We start from the raw sequence: 8,776 nt of genomic DNA, 5'->3' as shown, positions 1-8,776 counted from the left end.
TTGTGTAGAATCTGAATAGATCAAATTAGAATGTTCTAAAATGTCAACTTTTCTGAACCTCAACATTATTTGTCCCATAAACTTCTCTCTCTTTCTCATGTTTCATATGTGACCAAAATGTCTCCAACATTTGTGTTAGTTCACATGGAAAGACTGTATAATCATTCTTCTTATGTACAGTAGAAGGACATGTATTTACAGAGAGCTTTGCACCTTTTTAAGTCTGCACCTTTTAAATGTCACATGTAGTTCAACCCCAAGTAGAATTGTTTTGGGATTGTTTTATGTAGTGCTATGATGGAAGTACACTGTGCACATATTTTTATTCTGAAAATTCCTTTTCTATAACGCACAAAAGGAATTTATTGAGACATTACATTTCTACCATGAAGTTTTCTAATGATGGTATTGTTGACACCGTACCTGCACCCTGTACACATAGCATGACATTTATGTTTCCTCTTCCATGTTTGCACTCTCACACTCCACATAGCTAAATCAGTGATTAAGAAATTCCGAACTTCAATATCATTGCCTATTTTTGCCATTGTACAAACATGATCAGGTTTTGAAGGTGTTTTTACTTGTTATTCACAATGTTTTTATTGAACGGTAGTCCTGAATCTCATTTAATGATTTTCTATTGACACTTTTGCATTGAGATATATTACAAAGTTTTTAAATCAGGATTTTTTTGATACACACTATGTTGCTTATTTCAATTATTTAGCCTACAGAGAGAATATTTATTGGTTATATCCTAGGCCAACTTGCTGGTACTGTAGACATTTTTGACAAGAAGGAAATAAATAGTATACTGTAAACTAGCAAAGACTGTTAATCTTTAGATTGTCCTCGGTTGACACAGTTTTATTAGAGCTGTGTGTAGGTATCATGTAGATATTAATTCAAAGATTCACATTTTGTTTCCTCACACATTTGTATCTCTGCTACTGCACATGAATCAGTGTTTCCACAGTTAACCAGTATATCACAAGTGTGTTGTTTAACTTTCCTACAGTTTTTCCACCGTATTGAGCAATGAATCCTGAATATAACTTGTTTCCATTAGATAAATAATCATATCCCCAGCATGGCTTTCAGTGAAGCAATATTCTACATCTCCACCTCTAAACCTTTTGAACATATTTTTGGTCATATGTAAAAGTTCTCATATGTATTTTGAATATTCCAAATGCAGGGCATTTTGTGAATTTCTGATGTACATTTAATTACTTTTTTTTTTTCACTGCCATGACAAAGATCTGTGATCTTCTATCCTGTATGGATTGTATTGATGGTCTAAATAAGTCATTTTTTTCTAGTGATGGGCACTGATATGGAAAGTCCATATCGATTGATAACAATTGAATTATTTCGATGTAATACCATTATTGGAAAAGCTTTAATGGAGAGCTCTAAACAGTGCCGCCCGCAGGCATCAGAGAGATAAGAACATAGCCTGAATCCTGCAGCTGCGGAATCACTTCTCTGTTGAATTGCACTGAATAAAAACGTAATCTAATTAGTAAAGCGATCAACTTAATTGTTGAATGAAAATAGACAGACGACAAGTAATATGAAAGCGTGCTCACATACACACGCTAGTGCCCACTTTCTTACAGAGCGGTTGCTGGCCATCGCCTAAAACCAGCTTTAGAAGGTTTAGCTAAATTCTTCGCTAACAAGAACCCTCACCAGCACCAATGAAAGGAAACTTGTTTGGCTACCAAACACACTGTATATTCCATAAATAGTGTGATGCCTACGCGGCTACGCTGTGCTTACTTCCAACATCAACAACAAAAATAGTAGTTGCGTCTAACGCAAGTGTCCGTGTGCTGTCATGCCAAATATTGTCCGCCTGCCAAAATTTGTCCGGGTTTTGTAATCTGGTCTTTCGAACGTCATGGCGCATTCATTGCTGGGCCACCGCTAGCATTATGGACATTCATGAGTAAACTATCCCTTGTTGTTTCTCCAATCGCTCACTACCACAGATTAATTTATATCTTAAATTGGAAAGACAAATGTAATCGTCTCGCACATGAATAGCATTAAGGTTGATTTAGGCTCACTAGTCAGCGTTAGCTTTCATGTTGGCATGGCCATTTTATATTAAAACAGCTGCTAGCATGGTAATTTCACGAGTAATTCACTACGCTAATGTAACCGAGTTGGCTAGTTGACTGATGTAGCAAACAAACCCGCATCACATCAGCCAAAGTAGCAATGAATATAATTCCTTAACTGGATACTACTTTTTTTCCTATCATAGCTAGCTAGCTAAGCTAGCTTGCTTACTTACTTACCATCTAGCAGCATGCTAGTCATTTGACTGAACTATTACTGTAAATATACATTTGAAGTAATTAAGTAAGCTAGCTAGGTACCTATGATTGGAAACTAGCATGCTAGCACTATAATGCTAGTGTCGGCATAGCAAGGAATGCGTCATGGCGATCGAAATACCTGATTACATCACCCGGACACTATTTGGCATGACAGAGCCACTGTGGCGTCAAGTACCGCCCCCCCCATTCCTGTGCCTACAGGATATCCAGCACTTACCGATACCGACTGATCTATTACCGATATCGGTGCCCACCATCATGTTTTCCTTTGTATGATACTGAGTAGTTTTGTGCTGTATTCATCAAGCATAGCTGAACGTCTATCGTTATTATGGTTATTACTATTATGCTGAGTCGACTGCGTAGGTACAAAATGCAGATTTCATATAAAAACCGATAGCCTTGAATCTATATATGATTTTTATGATTAAAAGAGAATGTATAGACAATCTGTCACAATCAGAAGCTACTCAAAAGCTGATGTAACGATGTACTGAAATCATTTAAAAATGTTTTGTATCTTGCTCCTGTTTGAACCACCTTGACCCTAGTCGAAACGTACAGGTTGAACTACAGTCAGGTGTGATTGTTCTGTGCGTTTGGCCTCGACGTGCTGTTTGTTTTACATATGACAGGCCTTCGGACAGCGCTCTCTAGACTGTAAGCACATAGCCCACGTCGTGACTTTTATTAGAACAAACCACCACTTCTTTACTTTCCCCCATGAATATGTTTCTATGTTTTCTATTTTTACCTGAGAAATGTGACTGAGAATGCTGTTTCGCATGTCAAAGTGATAGGTTACTGCAGCTACAGTTGTATATGATAGTTCATATTTGTTATGAAATGGGAGTACAGTATGGAGATCTTGAATTCTGGTATTCCCCCTTCCACTTTTTTTAAGAATGAGGTCTGTCTCAGTCTGATTGTGTATACTTATCTCAGTTTTGTAAAACCGTGTTGTCTCAGGATCTTTGAACTGTTGTAGTTTGGTAATGGCTCAGATGATTGAGAAAGTAGGGTCAGTACTGCACAACTTTCAGTGATATATTATAAGTTGGTGCTGTGGGATGCAAACAATCCATACAAGTTATTTATTCCATAAATGTACTGTGAATGGCTCATTCAAGGGAGATACTGCACACACACACACACACACACACACACACACACACACACACACACACACACACACACACACACACAATACATACACTATATGTACACTATATGGACAAAAGTATGTGGACACAATTATCATCTGGGGCTGTTTTCATGGTTTGGTCTAGGCCCCTTAGTTCCAGTGAAGGGAAATCTTAATGCTACAGCATACAATGTGATTCTAGAGAATTGTATGCTTCCAACTTTGTGGCAACAGTTTGGGGAAGGCCCTTTCCAGGTTCAGCATGAACAACCGTATTCTAAAATCTAGTAGAACGTCTTCCCAGAAGAGTGGAAGCTGTTATAGCAGCAAAGGTGTTCGGGTGTCCCAATACTTTTGTCCATTTAGTGTATATATGTTAGTCAATATCAGACTGGACAAGTAGTCCTGTAATGCCTGTCTTATATTGCATCTGGTATAATGTGAAATGATACACATTTCCTGACTGGAAATGTAAGCAGTTTTATAAAGTGGGTCCAGAAAGGAGGTCCTAGTACATACTTTTACTGTTCAATCATGTTGTCTGACTTTATTTTTGAATACCTCACAAAGAATCATTTAGTTTTGTATCTGTTTTTAAATGGTTCTAACGACAACTGTAAGAGCTGATTCTATTTATGCTACTGCTGCCTGCTTACACTGTGTCCTGCACTGAACTGAAGACGAAAGACTATCTGTGTACTCGTATTATTTTGGAGTGATACCTTTTGTCTTTCTGATGGTTTGCTGTGTGGACCATGTCGCTGAGTTTGCTGTTTTTCTGTAGCCTTTTCTATTTTCCCCTGAGTTTTATTTTAATGTATTTGAAGAGTCATCTCTGCAAGATACTTTGAATCGTCTGTTTGGGACTGCTATGATATATAACTTGTCAATGTGACTCTTTAATAAAAAAGAGAATTTGACACATGATTTGTGTGTTGATGTGTGTTGTGTGTCTCTCCATCATGTCACTCCATGTCATTCTGCATTATCCTCCATGTAGGTTCAATGTTGCAGGCCCAGCCCGGTTTAGGTCGGAAAATGTTTTGGGCAAGTTGCACACATGGCTATTGTCTCCCTCTTGAGGTTATACAGTGAACTGCAGACCACAGAATTGTGTGTGCATTGCCGTCTTGTTTTGTCACTATCCAGTGTATTCACTGATAAGTGGAGACATTTCCAGAAACAATAACAGCAATACTCGTTGATGCCCTACAAATAAATGCATTCCAAGTATGTCAATTGTGTCTGATCGTTAGTGGAGGAGAAATATCAGTACCTCTGGCAACAGCAATACAATCATTCTAATGTTCAAACCTTTGAGACATTGTCAATTCAGTCAATATTTTCAAAACAGTCCCATGGTCCACAGTATGAAGTATAATTCGATAGCTAACTTGAGGTTGCCAATAACTCACTTGCTGGCCGATGTTTTACTTCTTTGACAACATAGACATGTTGGCCCTACTCATCTCACAGGAAGCCACAGGCAACGTCCACATGGTTCGTTTTAAAGACATTGATTAATGATTGCTACCAGCAATATTTTGTAGAGCGCTCTCTGTGTTTTCCATCATCATATTAAAGCACTCATGATACAGAGCAGCACTTTTACAGGGCTTGGATGTGATTGTGTTAGAAGAAATTTAGTCTCATTAGAGCTCTAGAAAAAACATGAGTTTGCCACTATATGCGTGAAAACGAGCTTAGAGAAACCACTTGCATTCATAATATGTAACCTGACACAAACCCTCTGCACTCTCATTATGTGAGGGGTGGGGGGGCACTCACTTACTGAGGCTTTTTACAGTCGTCGGTATTTAACATTATGCACTTTTGTGTGTCACAGGATTTAATTCAACTCGGCCCAGGGAATAGAAATATCTATCACATGAACATTACCGTACATCTGTTCTCTGAAGATTCTCATTCTACACTTGATATGATATGATATGAAAGCTTTATTTCGAACATGTGAAAAAATTAAAATAGCAAAGACAAAATCAAAAAGAAAACCAACAACAAAAAACAAGAAAAAAAAACACTATTAACTTAACATGTCCGAAAAGGAGTAGGAAGAAGCATAAGCTTATTTAATCCTACCCCTTCTCCAATACTCAGAGATTAATAATTAATAATCTACAGTTAACTTCAATATTAATATAATGTTTTTTTAATTAAATCACATTTTTGTTGATGATAGGTGCATGTAAACAGAACTTTAGCTCAGCAGTAGTATTTTACTCTATGTCTACAATGAGGATTTTTCATTTAAAAAGTGACTACAATGAAATTCAGAATTTCGGGTTCATTGATAATGTGTTTGTGTCTGTGTTTGGAGACCCCCAGGGTGGCAGCTCAGCAGGTTGACCCCTTGTATTGTTTGAAATCGCTGGATTTTGCAATGCCTCAATGGAGAAATAATGTTGCCCTTGTTTGTCTCTGAAGCTGTTGATGCTCTCACAAAGCAATGACACCATGATCCAGTATCAAGCATCATGTTAATAGAACAGCCGTTTATTGAGTTAGGAACCCTCCTCTGGGTCCCAGGTGTTGTTATGAAAACAGACACTTGTATACAACAGCCTCCGCTATTCAAATCAATAGTTGTGCTCGGTCACGTACAGTATATTGATTTGACTGATTGACGTTTTTTTGATGACATTTTTTGTCTTTTTCATTCGGAGTGGAATGATAATTACAACCCTGGTCACAAGAACCATCGCTCTCGACGACGAGTCATACATTTCAGTCAGGCTTATTGTGTTATTCGATGCCATCTGTTGAAAAGGAAGAGCTCAGTGTTGGGATTGATTCTATTAGGCCGCTTGGCCATTACAGGTAATGAGATTTCTCCTAATGGCAGGTGGGAACAAACAGGGATGCAGAGCAGGGGGTCATGTGGGAAAGGCACTAACGCACAGGCACAGGAAGACTTTGGGAGGGTTGCAGGAATCCACTTGCTGTAGTATATGTCAGTCATATAGTACACATGTCACTCAGAAACTCATTTGAAAGGGTTTTACCCTGTTTGCTGAAGTTATATGTACCTAGTGATCAAGTGCAGGACAGATATGACACAGACACATAAGACATAAACAAACTCCCATGTACAGCACGCCCCTATTCTGTCATCCCAATGTCTTCATCTACACCTGCTGTTATACCAGGAGAAACCTCTTTCCTTTTTCAATTTTCCATGTAATTCCTATATTTTGAACTGGGCAGTACAGCAACCTGAAGGAGAGCATGTCCTTTAGAACTATACCCTGTGGTTGATCTCTAATGGTACTCTCCAACTATTGTCTGTTTCCTACAGACTATCATGAAATCAAGCCGGCTGGAAATGATGTACACTTTTTTTTTTTAATCTCTATGCTCATTCATGACTGATACTACCTTGTTTACTGTTTGTTGTATTTACCTGTTTGATTGTGTGTGTGTGTGTGTGTGTGTGTGTGTGTGTGTGTGTGTGTGTGTGTGTGTGTGTGTGTGTGTGTACGTGCGTATGTGCGTATGTGTGCATGCGTGGGTGTGTGTGTGTGTGTGTGTGTGTGTGTGCGTGTGTGTGTGTCTGTGTGTGTGTACGTGTAGGTGTGTGCATGCGTGTGTGTGTGTGTGTGTGTCAAGAAGTGAGGTCCGGTCTGTGGTCCAGGTGAAGGAAAGTAATTTACTTCAGTACTGTACTACAAAGCATACACAAGGTACAATACGATTAGCTCAGCTTAACAATAATAGCACAAACTTCTTATCCTCCATTCACACAAAGGTCCTCCTTAAGGGAGGAATCGTTATCAGTTTATAATGATTACACACACGTCTACACATTGAATTGGAAAGATTATGGCACGCAGGCTTTGGACCGGTTCTCTGAATATGTCTATATGCTGTATATAATAGTCAGATCGCTGCATCTAGCTGAATGGGTGCAACCATGGTCATATCACACCAGACACCAGCGCCCAGATGTTATGCTTCCACTTCTGCTTGTGTCCGCCCCTGGAGGCCGAGGACAGAGAGGGGGAAAGGGAAGCAGCAATTCAGCCTAACAGGAAAACCCCTGTCAACCTGTACTGCAAAGATGCTACTATGGCTTATAGTATTCTGTTCTTAAAAGCACATATTATCACCCCACACACACTATAGGCTTGGTAACATAGTAATTAATGATGTAAAAAAAAAAACTACGACATACTTAAAATTGATCAAATGTCCAAATATCAAGTTATGATTAGGCATGTCCATGTGTGTGTGTGTGTGTGTGTGTGTGTGTGTGTGTGTGTGTGTGTGAATTCTGTGTGTAAACGACGTGTACGGTAAATGTTTAATATGTACAGTAGGTTTGCTCATACAGGAGGATGTGTTTAAGATATCCATAAGATCAGAAAAAATGAAAGGTTGGGAGGGAAAAAAAAGAGGCAGGGAGGTAGAGTGGAAAGAGAGAGAGAAAGAGAGAGACGATTGAAGGGAGGGGTAACAAGACTGAGAGACAGAGAAAGGGGAGGGGGTTGGTCGGTCGGTTGGTGTCTGTCTTATTTCTAGATTGGTCCCACAGACTCCCCTTCCAGACCGCCAGGTGCTGTGGATCCTACAGAACCGAGGTCCGGTACCCTCCACCCCACCAGAGAATACCTCCCCTCTCTCTGGTCATCTGCTTTCAGTCCAGGTCCCAACAACTCACAACCAACATTTTCAATTATGGTCAACAAGACAGTCCAGATTGACAGAGAGCCTCAACGCAGTCGGAATTAAAACTCTTTGTGCTACTGGAAAACCTGCAACGCTTCTGTCCGTCATCAAGAAAGGTGAGACTTTCCCCAAATTATGATTTTAGATTTTGGGGGTTTTATGGATCAGTGTTGTACTGTTAGGGTTTGTTAATGTTCTCATTCAACATCAGCAGGTAGATTTGAATTCCTCTTTCATGTTTTTCCTTTAATCAATTGTCTTGGCAAATGCTTCGTGTGAATGATCAATTATGTACGTAGAAATATACATTTCTGCTGAGATTAATTGTACGTTTAATAAAAGTATTGATAATTAAAGTGAGAATGACACTACTCAAAATGTTTGAAAAAAGGCAACATATTAGAATGTTAACATATTTAAAGTAAATACAAGGTGATGTTTACATTGTTTAGGGATCAAATGCAACTATTAGAATTTCAATATATACGTTAATATTATTTATTGTAATTTGTATTTTTGAGTATGTTATATGTTATTTGAGTAGAAAAATGGAAAGTGAATAGATTCTATCATACCTAGCCTGGACTATTAA

Source organism: Nansenia antarctica, assembly GCF_963989245.1.
Source record: "Nansenia antarctica genome assembly, chromosome: 10".
Taxonomy (NCBI): Eukaryota; Metazoa; Chordata; class Actinopteri; order Argentiniformes; family Microstomatidae; genus Nansenia; species Nansenia antarctica.
This window is presented reverse-complemented; position numbering follows the sequence as displayed.